Source organism: Somniosus microcephalus, unplaced genomic scaffold (assembly GCF_052327205.1).
Source record: "Somniosus microcephalus isolate GS21.2 unplaced genomic scaffold, FLI_Smic_1.0 unresolved_chr1, whole genome shotgun sequence".
NCBI classification, from domain to species: domain Eukaryota; kingdom Metazoa; phylum Chordata; class Chondrichthyes; order Squaliformes; family Somniosidae; genus Somniosus; species Somniosus microcephalus.
The window spans coordinates 69,752,002-69,767,448 of record NW_028225179.1 but is presented as its reverse complement, the minus strand read 5'-3'; positions in this window follow the sequence as shown (position 1 = coordinate 69,767,448).

Genomic DNA, 15,447 nt, shown 5'->3' with positions numbered 1-15,447 from the left:
GCAACAAGCACTTGCAAGCGCTCCACCCTTTTGACAACGCATTAAGCCCGTGCCAGCTCAGACTAGCTGCAGAAGCGTACCCAGTCCCAGTGGACTGCGGACGCTCAAACCACACTATCATGGGAATAGTGGTGAGGATGCCGGTGTTGGGTCCCGCAGCAAAGCCCGCCCCGGTATACAGGGTGGAGAACATTGGAGTCATTCAGGGGGGTGCGCACATTCGTTACGCAGTGGTCCCGCCTTATGTCATCAGATGGGAGCGTACGATGACAGGCACCGACCTCTCGGGGTGTCGAAGCCGGGGAGCACACATCATCCTGTGTCCCCAGCATTTGAATGCCTTTTTGAAACCACAGTGCGGGTTCAGAGCCGCTAGCGCAAAGCCGATAAATTGCACCATGGAGGCAATGGCAAAGGACCATGTGCCCCCGCAGGTGGCATATATCGGAGGTGGGACATACTGTGTCACCACTGCAGCGCCTCACTACCGCCATGGACAGCACGAGTGGTGTCCGGTCAGTGACAGCAGTTTCTGTTTCAAACCCAGGGCTGAAGTTCAAGTGGCACAACAACGGATTGTTCCCATTCCTGCACCCTCCACCGTTCACCTCACAGTAAAAGAGAATTTCACGGACTTGCAGCGATTCATCGCGCATTTTGGTTATGTCATTCCCCCTCTCCCCGAACACCTCACCAAGATTTTAAAAGCCGTTATAGTTTCACAGAAGCATTTCTACACACTGGAGCAGAAGACATTAGAGATAGCGAAGGACATATTGGACATAGTCACCCCACCATGGTGGGACCTGTTCACCAATATAGAGATCCCGGCCTGGATTAGAATAGCATCCCACATCCTAGTAGTGTGTCAGGTTTTAATTGTAATATTTTTATTATTCGTGCATTGCAAGAGAGGCAAACGCCTCCAGAGGCACGAGAACACAGGAGAATGGAGAGAACGCTATGTACGAGTGGGGGAAGAGGACACCCCAGTGTAAGCGGCTAGTATTAAAAGTTAAAGCGGCCCTCCATTTTTGGATTTCAGCCACTGCATGATTTAAGTGTGTGAATACTGTAATGTTATAGCCGTTGGTGAAGTTTTGTTTTGTTTGATTAATAAAAGGTGTATGCAGATGGTGCAAGTGGCATGGGCCCCCTTCACATCTGAATAACTGAATGTGTTATAGTATAAGGTAATACTGCCTATGATTGTCCAACTGTACACAAGGTAATTTTTCCGAAATGGGAACTGCATGTGTCGTGAGGGTCATAGATAGTTAATTATCAGGAATGTTTGGACATGAGGAATCAGGGAAAATTTGCTCACCGAGGATTATTGATACTTTAAGCAAGCTATCAGTATCACAGGGGGGACTGTAAGATTCGAAATTTTCAGTAATTTAATCACGCAAGAAAACAGGGTTAATAAGACAGTTTTAATGACCAAGAGAAGCTTGTACAGAAAAACCTTTGATAAAAGGGGCATACAAAATGGCCGCCGGACCTCGTGATCAGTTTCGGGGACCATTTGATTTCTGTTACTGCAAGCCAGACAGGCTTGTGGATTGAGGACAGTAAGCCCGCGAAAGCCAGTATCGGGAAACCGAAACTCGGGGAACTGAGCATACATATTAATTGGATTCTAAGTACAAGACAGTTTCAGGTAACAGGATGGGGCCCATCAAGATATGGGCGGACAATTGAATGAACACTTAAACCCATTTACTGTACAAAGGAAAGACCGTTTAACAGCCATCAAGGGCAATCTCCAGACCGATCAATATGCGAACCGAGTTACGGTGACAAAGTAAAAGACATTATCGGCCAGGAAGGCCAGTTAAGCTATCACCAGCTCCCGTTACAAAACAAAGCACCCCTGCAGAGATTTCTGCCCGCCAAAAATATTACAAAGACTGGACTATGATCTGGCGGGAGATAAGACTGTCCCAAAAGAGTATAATTATGGATTGAAAAGTCCATCAGTGGTTTTTTAACGCTTCAGAACTTCGTCAGGAGACTTAACGCTTCACGATCCAGGTTTCACGCTTGGGGAACACGATTCAGCAATTGCGATTCAAAAATTCGGGACGGACTCTTCGGTTAAGCACTTCGGTTTCGGAACGTGGTCGGTGTTCGGCCAGGCAAGGCTCGGCCACGACGGGAAGACGAAGGAGGGTGGCCCGGGTACTTTTGTCGGGAGATCATCGACGACCCAGGCCGAAGAAGAAGACACCCTCAGGAAGAGCCGACGAGCCAGGCGGGAAGGAGAAATAAAAGGACACTCCAGTACCTCAACATCCCATCCGGTAGCGGATTTTTTCCATGTGCATCCATCTCTACAACATCACATCGGTGGCAGATTCTCCCATGTATCCAGTTCTTCAACAACTGGTAACGGATTCAGTCATGACGAGCGCTCATCGAGGCTGTGTCCACTGCCTCATCGCCTGAGAGAGAAAAACAAGCTGCTCCAGAAGTTTCCAAATCCACGTGACGACGGAAAGCTGTGCCAAAAGGCTGCGAACCCCCTCTTTTGCGAATCTGAAAGTGGTGAGCATGATTCCGAGTTCCTCAAGTCGAAACTTAGTCTAGGTCTAGGGGAGGGGGTAAGGGTAATCGTAATGTGTTTCCCCTTTTACGATGTGCCGTGTGTTCCCCATTTCCATAGAGTTAAGTTTATAGATATGTGCATGCTTGTAGTTGCTTTAATCTGTGCTTATGACATGTATTTTATAATGCTGGAAACTGTTTAATAATAAAAGCATCCATTTCATGCTATTCAACCTGGTCTATTGAGTCTTTCTCTGCACTACAGTTCCCTGCACCTAAGTCCAAGGTCTAGAACCGTAGGGGAGAGTGGGTCGAACCACTCAAGGGTAATTATTGCACGAAGCCTGGTAGGAGACCAGAACGAGCAAGAGAAACCCCCTACAGTACCATGGAAGTGGGATGACGAACGTAGATGAGCTTTCCAGAAGTGTAAAGAATTGATCACATCAAAAGAGGTGTTGGCCCATTTCAACCCAGCACTACCAATTCGTTTGGCATGTGATGCATCACCGTACAGCATTGGAGCGGTGCTGTCGCACAAATTCCCAGATGGGTTGGAGTGGCCAGTAGCCGTTGCGTCTCGGTCACTAACCTCAGCCGAGCGCAACTACGCCCAGATTGACAGGGAGGCCCTCAGCCTAGTATGGGGAGTAAAAAAATTCAACCACTATCTGCATGGGCAGAAGTTCACCTTGCTGACTGATCACCAACCACTTGTCTCCACCTTTAATCCTAAGAAGGGCGTGCCAGTAATGACTGCACAGCGGTTACAAAGATGGTCCCTGTTTTTAGGGGCGAATCAATATGAAATCTATATATATTTAAAGCGATGCTTCTGTCTGTCTATCCTTCTGTCTGTCTGTCCTTCTGTCCTTCTGTCCTTCTGTCTGTCTATCCTCACGTGTGCGTCTGTCTGGTATGCGATCGAAAGTTATAGAGCGTACCTACGCGTGTGTTATGTCGAAAGAAAGCTTACCTTTCCAAAACGGGCTTAAGCGTATTTACGTTTCGGCCGGGCAAAAATCGCGCCCGCGATATCCGAAAAACCTTCAACATTCCGCTCATTAGCATCTCATTATCCGCTCATTAGCGACAGAGTGACCTCGAGGTGTTATCGTTTTGAACCGAGGTGAGTAGCCGCCATCTTGCATCCATTCTTTTTCCTGCTTTCTGCGTCTTTCTTTTCAAATATACATTTCCAGCAAAATAAAATTGAATTTATTAAATTGTTTTAAAAAAAACTTCATTCATTTGTAAATATTTTCTCTAACCTGAAGATTCTTTTTCCTACCTTTCCCCGTTTTTGTTAGGCCTGAAAGCCTGGGTGTTTCTTGCCCAGCCAGGCCCGACCTAGGTAATTCTCCCACGGCTTCTGCTAAGCTCCTCACCCCGCCGCCCCCCCTCCGTGTCATGTTACCCGGGGCAACGGCATCAGCCACGAGGGTCAGGGTGCGCGCGCAGCAGGAGCAGCTGAGACGCGGCGTCTCTCTCTATTCCACGCTCGGCTCGGGCGGGGGGGGGTGCGGGGCTCTCGGGAGTGCGGATCTCGGCCGGGGCTTGGTGAGCGGGAAGGGTTACCCCGGCAACCGGGCCCGCCGGCCGTCTCTCACAGACGCAATCGGCGGACTTCAAGCCGGCTCGGCCGGGGGGGCGGGGCTCGGAGAGCGGGGCTCTCGGGAGTGCGGGGCAGGGCACGTGGGGCTCTCGGGAGTGCGGGGCGGGGCGGGGTGGGGCTCGGAGAGCGGGGCTCTCGGGACTGCGGGGCGGGCGGGGCTCGGAGAGCGGGGCTCTCAGGAGTGGAGTGCGGGGCGAGGCAGCGCGGCCAGTGCTCGGGAGGACGGGGGCTTCGAAGCGGGGGAAGGATTACCCCGGCAACCGGGCGTGGCCGTCTCTCAGCCTCAAGCCGGCTCACGCCTGTTCTCGGGGCTTGGCTGCATTTGCGGCCACGGGCCACTCGCCCTCTCTCTCTCCTTCCCTCTGTCTCTCTCCCCCCCTCCTCACCCCCCTCCTCCCCGCCCCCCTCCCCACCCTCCCCCCCTGCCCCCCCACTTCCCCCCCCCCACCCCTCCCCCCCCTCCCCTCTCCCCCCCTCCCCTCCCCCCCCTCCCCTGCCCCCCCTCCCCTCCCCCCCTCCGCCCCCCGCCCTCCCCTCCCCCGCCCCCCCCTCCCCGCCCTCCCCCTCCCCCCCTCCCCGCCCTCCCCTCCCCCCCTCCCCGCCCTCCCCCTCCCCCCTGCCCTCTCCCTCCCCGCCCTCTCTTCCCCCCAGTCGCTCTCTCTCTTCCCCCCAGTCGCTCTCTCTCTTCCCCCCAGTCGCTCTCTCTCTTCCCCCCAGTCGCTCGCTCTCTTCCCCCCAGTCGCTCTCTCTCTTCTCCCCAGTCGCTCTCTCTCTCTCTTCCAACAACAACATGCCCTCGGAAAAGCCTCGGCACCGCCGGGCACTTCAGCTAGTAGAATATAAAGGCACAAAACAGCATGGGAGCGCTGATGGGCTATCGCGCCTGCCACTGCCTACGGTGGAGGAAGCACCAGCAGTGGAACCTATCGAGATATTTTATTCGTCGATAATTGAACGATTGCCAGTAACAAACGCGGATATAGAGAAGGAGACCCCCAATGATCCGACGCTGTCACGGGTATATGAACTGACGGTGAGGGGATGGCCAACACATGGTGACTCACTGTTGCCAGCATTCTCATCCAGAAGAGAACAGCTGTCAGTATGCCAGGGGACAGTGATGTGTGGATCCAGAGTGGTGATTCCACCCAAGTTAAGGGAGAGAGTGCTAAATGAGCTACATGAAGGTCATCTGGGGGGAGTGAAAATGAAAAGCCTTGCTAGGGCTTATGTGTGGTGGCCGGGAATCGATCAACAAATCGAAGACCTAACTAAGAGCTGCTTAGGATGCCAGAAGGTCCAAAATGCACCACCACATGCCCCTCTACACCCATGGGAGTGGGCCTCCTCTCCATGGCAACGGGTGCACATTGATTTCGCTGGTCCATTCATGGACTCAATGTTCTTAATAGCAGTGGATGCTCATTCAAAGTGGCCTGAGGTGATAAAGATGTCTTCAACCACTACAGAGAAAACGATTGCAGTCCTACGGACGATATTTGCCAGAAACGGTTTGCCAGAGCAGATCTGCTCTGATAATGGACCACAGTTTGTGTCCGACGAGTTCCAAAAATTCATGAAATGGAATGGGGTAAGGCATTACACATCCGCCCCGTATCATCCAGCCACCAATGGATTGGCTGAGAGGTTCGTACAAACCTTTAAGAAGGCGATAAAGGCCATGTGCGATGAGGAAATTCCACTACAGCATAAGCTGGACAATTTCTTATTAGCCTACCAAAACGCGACACATGCAGTTACCAACCAGACCCCGGCCATGATGTTCTTTAACCGAAGGTTGAGATCTCGTCTGGACTTGCTCAGACCAAATGTGCGATGAAATGTTGAGGACAAACAATTCCAGCACATCAGCGAGAAGCCGACAAGGAGCTTCAGTGTAGGGCAACCAGTCTTGGCCCGGGACTATCGAACAGAGAAGTGGCAACCCGGAACGATATGTACAAGGCAGGGGCCATTAATGTACACAGTGGATGTCGGGGAGAACATTGTGAGACGCCACTTCGATCAGATCTTAGCATCACAGGGATGCGTCAACCCCATGCCTCAAGTACCTGGGGATGAACCCGACATACCGGTAGCATCTACTTCAGACCCTGTAGCAGTGGAACCCGATGAACTACCCGATGAAAAGGGGTCAGAATTGCCTCTGCACCAAGAACAAGAATCTCTGGAAAGGCGCTATCCCGAAAGGGTCAGGAAGCCGCCCCAAAGACTGAATCTATAAATGGACTTTTGTTATTGAATGTATATGTAAAAATGTAATTGTTATTTGAATATTAAGGGGGTATTATTGTGGTGATTATTCTTTATGTTTAGTAAGAAGTATTGTGATTGGTTGTTTGTTTCCTGCCTTGGGATATATGCTGTAATCTCATTGGTAGTTGATGTCATGTGATTTGTGGTGGCCATCTTAAATTCAGTTCTTTCCAGCCTTTAGTTGGGACTGGGTGTTGAAGATGTGCTACAGGTTTTTAAGTTAATAAAGCCTAGATTAGAAAGGCAAATCTATTCTTTATTTCAATTTATTAACTTTATGTCAGAATGGAGCGATATCTTCAACCAGAACGATTCAATGCTGACCCTAATTCTGCAGGAGTGGATGATAAATGGAAACATTGGTATTGTACATTTAAAAACTTTTTGGGCGTGTTGGATCAAGAGTCTCTAAATAAGCTGAATATGCTGATCAACTACATTGCTCCGGATGTGTATAAGTACATTTTGGACTGTAAAACTTATGAAGTGGCTATTTCTACATTGGAAAAGATTTTTGTTAAACCAAAGAATGAGGTATTTGCACGTCACCTTCTATCTGCCCGTAGGCAGCAGGTGGGAGAATCTTTGGATACTTATTTACAAGCACTTCGGTGCCTTAGTGTTAACTGTAATTATAAGGCCGTGACGGCTGAAGAATATAAGGAAGAATCGGTACGGGATGCTTTTATTAATGGATTACTGTCTCGATCAATTCGTCAGCGGTTGTTAGAAAATAAGACTTTGGATCTTAAGAGTGCTTTTGAGCAAGCTTCTACATTGGATGTGGCTCAGAGAAGTTCGGATTCTTATGCTCTTTTTAATCGGCCTGTGACTGTGGTTTCGGCAGTTCCGGATGAAAAGGAATTATGTGGACTTAATAGGAGTGGTTTACTAGATTCTGAAACAGTTTCTACTTCAGCGGCTGTTGCCTCTAGGATTCAGAAGTGTTATTTTTGTGGGAACGTCCGGCACCCTCGTCTGAAGTGTCCTGCTCAGGAGGCTGTGTGTAGTAAATGCGGCAAGAGAGGTCATTACGCACGTGTGTGTAAATCATTAGGTTCAATTACCTCCTCTGTGACTATTCAGCCTTTAGATAGGGCGTTTATTGCATCAATTTCTGCTGCATTTGCTCATGGCCTAAACAAAGCTATAGTTACGGCCCAAGTTAATGGGTTGGAAGTGAAGGCCCTTATAGATACGGGCAGTACTGAGAGTTTTATAAGTCTTCAGTTTGTAAAGGAGAAGCATTTGAAAATTTCGCCTGTTTCCTATCAGGTGTGTATGGCTCAGACAACTCTCACTTCACAAGTAGCTGGTTGTTGCCTTGTGAAATTGATTCTTCTAGGTAATACGTATACTGATATACGCCTATCTGTTTTGCCTAATCTCTGTGCGGATATTTTGATTGGTCATGATGTGCTTCCGTTACACGAGTCTCTCAGTCTTTCATTTGGCAGGACTAAGCCACCTTTATCTATTTGTGGATTAACCTCTTTATCCATTTCTCCATTATCACTTTTTTCCAATTTGATGCCGGATTGTAAGCCAATTGCTACCAAGTCAAGAAGGTATAGCAGTCAGGATAGAGAATTTATTAATTCTGAAGTTCAACGTCTCTTATTGGAAGGAATCATTGAACCTAGTTGTTCGCCTTGGCGGGCACAGGTAGTTGTCATGACTAACGAGAGACATAAGAAATGAATGGTGATAGACTATTCCCAAACTATTAATAGGTATACTCAATTAGATGCGTAACCTTTGCCAAAGATTGATGAGCTTATCAATAAAGTATCTCAGTATAAGGTTTTTAGCACTATTGACCTAAAGAGTGCTTATCATCAGATTCCTATTGTTAAGAAGGATCAACCATATATGGCCTTTGAGGCTGGTGGAAAGCTGTATCAGTTTTGCCGAATACCATTTGGTGTTACTAATGGTGTTGCTTGTTTTCAACGGGCAATGGATGCTTTTATAAGTGATAACTCTCTCTCTGACACCTTTTCATACTTAGATGACATCACGGTGTGTGGCAAATCAAGGGTGGAGCATGATTCTAATTTAGAAAGATTTCTTCAAGCTGCGGAAAAAGTTGGTTTAACTTTCAATAAAGAGAAGTGTACCTTTTTGACCACTGAGGTAAATCTACTGGGGTACATTATCTCGGGAAACAAGATTAAACCAGACCCAGAATGTCTGCGACCATTGATTGATTTACCTTGTCCTACTAATTCTAAGGCTTTGCAACGAGTTGTTGGACTGTTTTCTTACTATTCTAATTGGATTGCAAATTTTTCACAGAAGATGCGGCCTCTTATTCGGGTTACGACAGATCCTCTATCATGGGAGGCCAGGACATGTTTTGATCATTTTAAAAAGGATATCCTTGGAGCAGTTGTGCATTCTATTGATGAGCAGGTTCCTTTTGTGATTGAGACGGACGCTTCTGATTTTGCAATTGGGGCTACTCTGAACCAAAATGGAAGACCTGTGGCCTTTTTCTCACGTACCTTGAACAATAGTGAAAAAAGGCATTCTTCAATAGAGAAAGAGGCGTATGCAATAGTAGAAGCACTGCGTAAATGGAAGCATTATTTATTGGGGCGACATTTTACGTTGGTAACTGATCAAAAGTCTGTGTCCTTTATGTTTGATGTCAAACATTTTGGAAAGATTAAGAATGATAAAATAATGAGGTGGAGGATTGAGTTGGCATGTTACCATTTTGATATAGTTTATCGTCCGGGGAAGGATAATGTTGCTGCTGATGCGCTGTCGAGGGCTTATTGTTCTGTGATTCACGGAGATACGCTTATTAATCTTCACAATGCCTTATGCCATCCTGGGGTTACGAGGATGATACACTTCGTACGCAGTAAGAATTTGCCCTTTTCAGTTGAAGACGTCAAGCGGATGACTTCATCATGTTCTATCTGTGTTCGGTGTAAACCGAATTTCTTTAAGCCTCAACGAGCTCATCTTATAAAGGCTACTTCTCCTTTTGAACGTTTGAGCGTCGATTTTAAGGGGCCTCTTCCTTCAACTACTCAAAACCGATATATATTTACTGTTGTGGATGAGTTTTCAAGGCTCCCTTTTGCTTTTCCTTGCGCAGATGTATCAGCTGTTACAGTTATCAAATGTCTGACTCAACTTTTTGTCATCTTTGGGATGCCTGCGTATATCCATTCGGATCAGGGAAGTTCTTTTATGTCTTCCCAGTTGAAGGAATACCTTCAGAGTCGGGGAATTTCTACTAGCAGAACTACCCCGTATAATCCCCAGGGTAATGGACAGTGCGAACGATACAATGGGGTGATCTGGAAGGCAGTTATGTTGGCTTTGACATCCCGGAACCTTAAGAATACACAGTGGGAAATGGTACTGCCTGATGCCCTGCATTCCATTAGATCATTGCTTTCAACGGCTACTAATGTGACCCCCCATGAAAGGCTCTTTAACTATCCGCGGAGATCTACTACAGGATATTCGGTACCTTCATGGCTTACTATGCAGGGACCTGTGCTGCTTCAACGCCATGTTAGATTGTCAAAATATGATCCTTTAGTGGAGGAGGTGGAGCTGTTGGAGGCAAATTCCCAATATGCTCATATTCGATTCCAAGATGGGAAAGAAAGTACCGTTTCAATTAAAGACTTGGCTCCTTGTGGTGGCCAGCCCTCTTCTGAGGATATTAACAATAGTCATGATTCAGATAATGTGGATGCTGTTACAGATACTACGAATATTTCCAATCCGACTGCAGATAATTATACTTCTATTAGTCAGCCCTCGATGGATGTTCATGACCGTCCCAGTTTACCTCCTGATGGGATTTCTAATCCGGAAACCGTTGAAAACCGGGATATGGATAGCCTTCCTGCAGAAGATACTTCTGTGTCTCCTGGTGTGGGAGGGCAAGGAACTCCACCAAGGTTGAGAAGGTCGACACGAACAAGATATCCGGTCGACCGATTGAAAATGGACTTTTAAATTGATAGTAATGTTTTAAAATTGTTGAAATATTATATTATATTGTTTTAGTTGAGAGATACTTAATACTTATGTGCAATGTTACTATTTGTTGTTGCTCACTTAGTATTGTGTCATGTTGAATAGTTATTTTGTCTGTGCATAGTTTTAGTTGTAAATAATTAATTATAAATTGTAACGGTTACTTAGGTTGGAGTATATTTTAAAAGGAGGGGTGAATGTGGTGATTATTCTTTATGTTCAGTAAGAAGTATTGTGATTGGTTGTTTGTTTCCTGCCTTGGGATATATGCTGTAATCTCATTGGTAGTTGATGTCATGTGATTTGTGGTGGCCATCTTAAATTCAGTTCTTTCCAGCCTTTAGTTGGGACTGGGTGTTGAAGATGTGCTACAGGATTTTTAAGTTAATAAAGCCTAGATTAGAAAGGCAAATCTATTTTTTATTTCAATTATTAATCTAAAAAGGGAGGAATTGTAGTGTATGTGCCTTTAAGTCAGAACTACTTTTTACAGCTCCTGTATACTGTAGTACTGGCAGTGACCACACCGGTATATAAGCTGGGCGCATGCCTCTGTACCCCAGTCTAGAGATTACCCTCCTCCAGTAAAGACCTGTTATTTGTTAATGCACAGCATCCGTGTGATTATTTACCCACTGAACCACGGATCTAACAAGAACGAACCATTTATCCCAACTCACTGCTTTCTGTTAGATAGCCAATCCTCCACCCATGCCAGAATATTACCCCCAATCCCATGATTTTTTTTATCTTGAGCAATAATCTTTGGTGTGGCACCTTGTCAAATGCCTTTTGGAAGTCTAAATACACTACATCCACTGATTCCCCTTTATCTACCCTGTATGTTACTTCCTCAAAGAACTCAAGCAAGTTTGTTAAACATGACTTCCCCTTCATAAAACCATGCTGACTTTGTCCTATTAAATTATGTTTATCCAAATGTCCTGTTACTGTCTCCTTAATAATGGACTCTAAAATTTTACCAACCACAGATGTTAGGCTAACAAGTCTATAGTTTCCAGCCTTCTGCCTACTACCCTTTTTAAATAAGGGTGTTACATTAGCAGTTTTCCAATCTGCCGGGACCTTTGCTGAGTCTAGGGAGTTTTGGAAAATTGTTACCAATGCATCCACAATCCCTACCGCCACTTCCCTCAAGACCCTAGGATGTAAGCCATCAGGTCCAGGGGATTTATTCGCCTTGAGTCCCATTATTTTACCAAGTACCACTTCCTCAGTGATTTTAATCGCATTTAGCTCCTCCCCCCCTAGAGCCCCCTGTTTGTCCAGTGTTGGGATATTCTTAGTGTCCTCTACTGTAAAGACTGATAAAAAAATAATTGTTCAGCGTTTTTGCCATCTCCATGTTTCCCACCATTAATTTCCTGGTCTCATCCTCTAAGGGACCAACATTTACTTTAGCCACCCTTTTTCTTTTTATATAACTATAGAAACTTTTGCTATCTGTTATTATATTTTTTGCTAATTTACTTTCATAATCTATCTTCCCTTTCTTAATCAATCTTTTAGTTATTTTTTGCTGTCTTTTAAAGACTTCCCAATCTTCTATCCTCCCACTAGATTTGGCTACCTTATATGCGCTTGTTTTTAGTCGGATACTATCCTTAATTACTTTACTTAACCACGGATGCCTATCTTTTCTTTTACACCCTTTTTTCCTCAGTGGAATATTTTTTATTTGGAAGTTGTAAAATAACTCCTTAAATGTACATCACTGATCATGTACCGTCTTACCCTTTAATCTATTTTCCCAGTCCACTCTAATCAATTCCGCTCTCATACCTTCATAGTCTCCTTTATTCAAGCTCAGAACGCTTGTTTGAGATCCAACCTTCTCACCCTCTAATTGAATATGGAATTTAAACATGTGATGGTCACTCATTCCAAGGGGATCCTTTACTAGGACATTTTTAATTAATCCTCTCTCATTACACAGGACCAAATCTAAAGTTGCTTGCCCCCTGGTCGGTTCAGTTACATACTGCTCAAGAAACCCATCCCTAATACACTCAATGAACTCATCCTCAAGGCTGCCCTGGCCAATTTGATTTGTCCAGTTAATATGATAGTTAAAATCCCCCATAATTATAGCTGTTCCCTTATTACAAGCCTCAATTATTTCCTGATTAATACTCCATCCAACAGAGTTGCAACTGTTCGGAGGCCTATAGACTACGCCCAGTAATGTTTTTTCCCCTTATTACTCCGTATCTCCACCGAAACTGTTTCACTACCCTGATCCTTTGACCCAATATCATTTCTCTGTATTACAGTGATTCCTTCCTTTATTAACATAGCCACCCCACCTCCCCTTCCTTCCTGCCTGTCCTTCCTGATTGTTAAATAACCTGGTATATTTAATTCCCAGTCATGGTCACCCTGCAGTCTTGTTTCTGTAATGGCCACAAGATCATACCCATATGTAGTTATTTGTGCCGTTAACTCGTCCCTCTCACTCAGGGAGATATCTATACACTGACTGGTGTCTCTCAGTCCCACTCTCTCAGGGAGATATCTGTACACTGACTGGTGTCTCTCCGTCCCACTCTCTCACGGAGATATCTGTATACTGACTGGTGTCTCTCAGTCCCCTCTGTCTCAGTGAGATATCTGTACACTGACTGGTGTCTCTCAGTCCCCTCCCTCTCAGGGAGATATCTGTACACTGACCGATGTCTCTCAGTTCCCTCTCTCTCAGTGAGATATCTGTACACTGACTGGTGTCTCAGTCCCCTCCCTCTCAGGGTGATATCTGTACACTGACTAGTGTCTCTCAGTCCCCTCTCTCTCAGGGAGATATCTGTACACTGACTGGTGTCTCTCATTCCCTCTTTCTCAGGGAGATATCTGTACACTGACTGGTGTCTCTCAGTCCCCTCTCTCTCAGGGAGATAACTGTACACTGACTGGTGTCTCTCATTCCCTCTTTCTCAGGGAGATATCTGTACACTGACTAGTGTCTCTCAGTCCCCTTTCTCTCAGGGAGATAACTGTACACTGACTGGGGTCTCTCAGCTCTCTCTCTCTCAGGGAGATATCTGTTCACTGACTGGTGTCTCTCAGTCGCCTCTCTCTCAGGGAGACATCTGTACACTGACTAGTGTGTCTCAGTCCCCTTTCTCTCAGGGAGATAACTGTACACTGACTGGGGTCTCTCAGCCCCCTCTCTCTCAGGGAGATACCTGTAGACTGACTGGTGTCTCTCAGTACCTCTCCCTCAGGGATATATATATATGTAAACTGACTGGTGTCTCTCAGTCCCTCTCTCTCAGGAACTTATCTGTACGCTGACTGGCGTCTTTCAGTCCCTCTCTCTCAGGAACATATCTGTACACTGACTGGTGTCCCTCAGTCCCTCTCTCTCAGGGATTTATCTGTACACTGACTGGTGTCTCAGTCCCTCTCTCAGGGAGATAACTGTACACTGACTGGTGTCTCTCGGTCTCTCTCTCTCAGGGAGATATCTGTACACTGACTGTTGCCTCAGTCCCTCTCTCTCAGGTAGATATCTCTACACTGACTGGTGTCTCTCAGTCCCCACTCTCTCAGGGAGATATCTGTGCACTGATTGGTGTCTCTCAGTCCACTTTCTCTCAGGGAGATATCTGTACACTGACTGGTGTCTCTCAGTCCCTCTCCCTCAGGGGGATATCTGTAGTGTATGTAACCTGTACCACCTTAAGAGGATACCTTAAGGTGATGAACTACTTTTTGATGGCTCCTGTACATTGTAGTACTGGTGATGACCACACCGGTATATAAGCCCTGTGGAGCAAAGTGTATTCCAGTTCAGCCCTGACCCTCAATTACTAAAGACCTGTTTAATTATTTCTGTAGTCTGTGTCCAGTTATTCAGCATAACTACATTTGGAAACACAGACTCAACAGTGGCGACGAGTCTGATCTTACCTAGTGGCAGTTGCATCAAAGGAAGCTTCGCCTCTGAAACGGGCGTCGATCAAGGACATCCACCCTCAACATCCTGCTGGGCACTGCATAGCACGGGAGCCAATCGGGAACCCAGGTTGGTTTCTGGCCATGAAGTCAAACATCAGTGAACATCCCTTCGACGACAGCGGCGGGTAAGCCCGATCGAGCGGCACGGGGGGGAAGTCGGCTGAGTTGTCAGTAAGAGAAGGGGAGGGAAACGACGAAAAGGGCGGAGAACACGACCGCAGCCAATGTCAGGGGCCGGACTGCAATCGGGGCAAAGACGCGCAGCAGCCAGAAAAGCGTTTATGTCCACAAGGACCGCGGGAGCGGCGGGGAACAAGAGCAGCAGCGTAGGGGAAAATAAAGGACCGCTGGGAGGTGAGAACGGCAACAGCGCGGTAATCACCATTTTGAGTTGGCGGGGGAAGAAGACCAGCGCGGGAAAAGCCGCCAAGCGCGGGAAGCCGCCATTTTGAAAAAAAATAAAATAAAATAATAATCATATCCGAAGGAAAGGAAACTCAACAAGGATGCCAAAAACGGGTAACATCACTGCTTTTGATAGCGATGTGGAAGATTGGGCCACTTATGTGGAACGCGTCGAAGTTTACTGTACAACGAATGAGGTACCGGAGGATAAGAAAGCACTAACCCTATTAAACTCGATGGGTGCGAAGACGTACGGGTTATTAAGGAACCTTGTAACACCAGATAAACCGGTAGGAAAGAGTTTCGCGGATATTGTTACTATCCTGCAAGAGCATTTAAACCCCACGCCACTGCTGATAGCGGAACGATTTAAATTCTACAAAAGAATTCAACTTAAAGGGGAAAGCAACGCTGAATTCTTAATCGAACTGCGCAAGTTATCAAAGTACTGTCAGTTCGGTACAGGACTAGCAGACGCACTGAGAGATAAGTTTGTGTGTGGGCTCCTAAGGGAAGGAACCCAGAAGCGACTGCTAGAGGAAAAGGATCTTACGCTGGACAAAGCTTTCAGCATTGCAGCATCACATGAGGCAGCAGCACGAGGCGCTGCA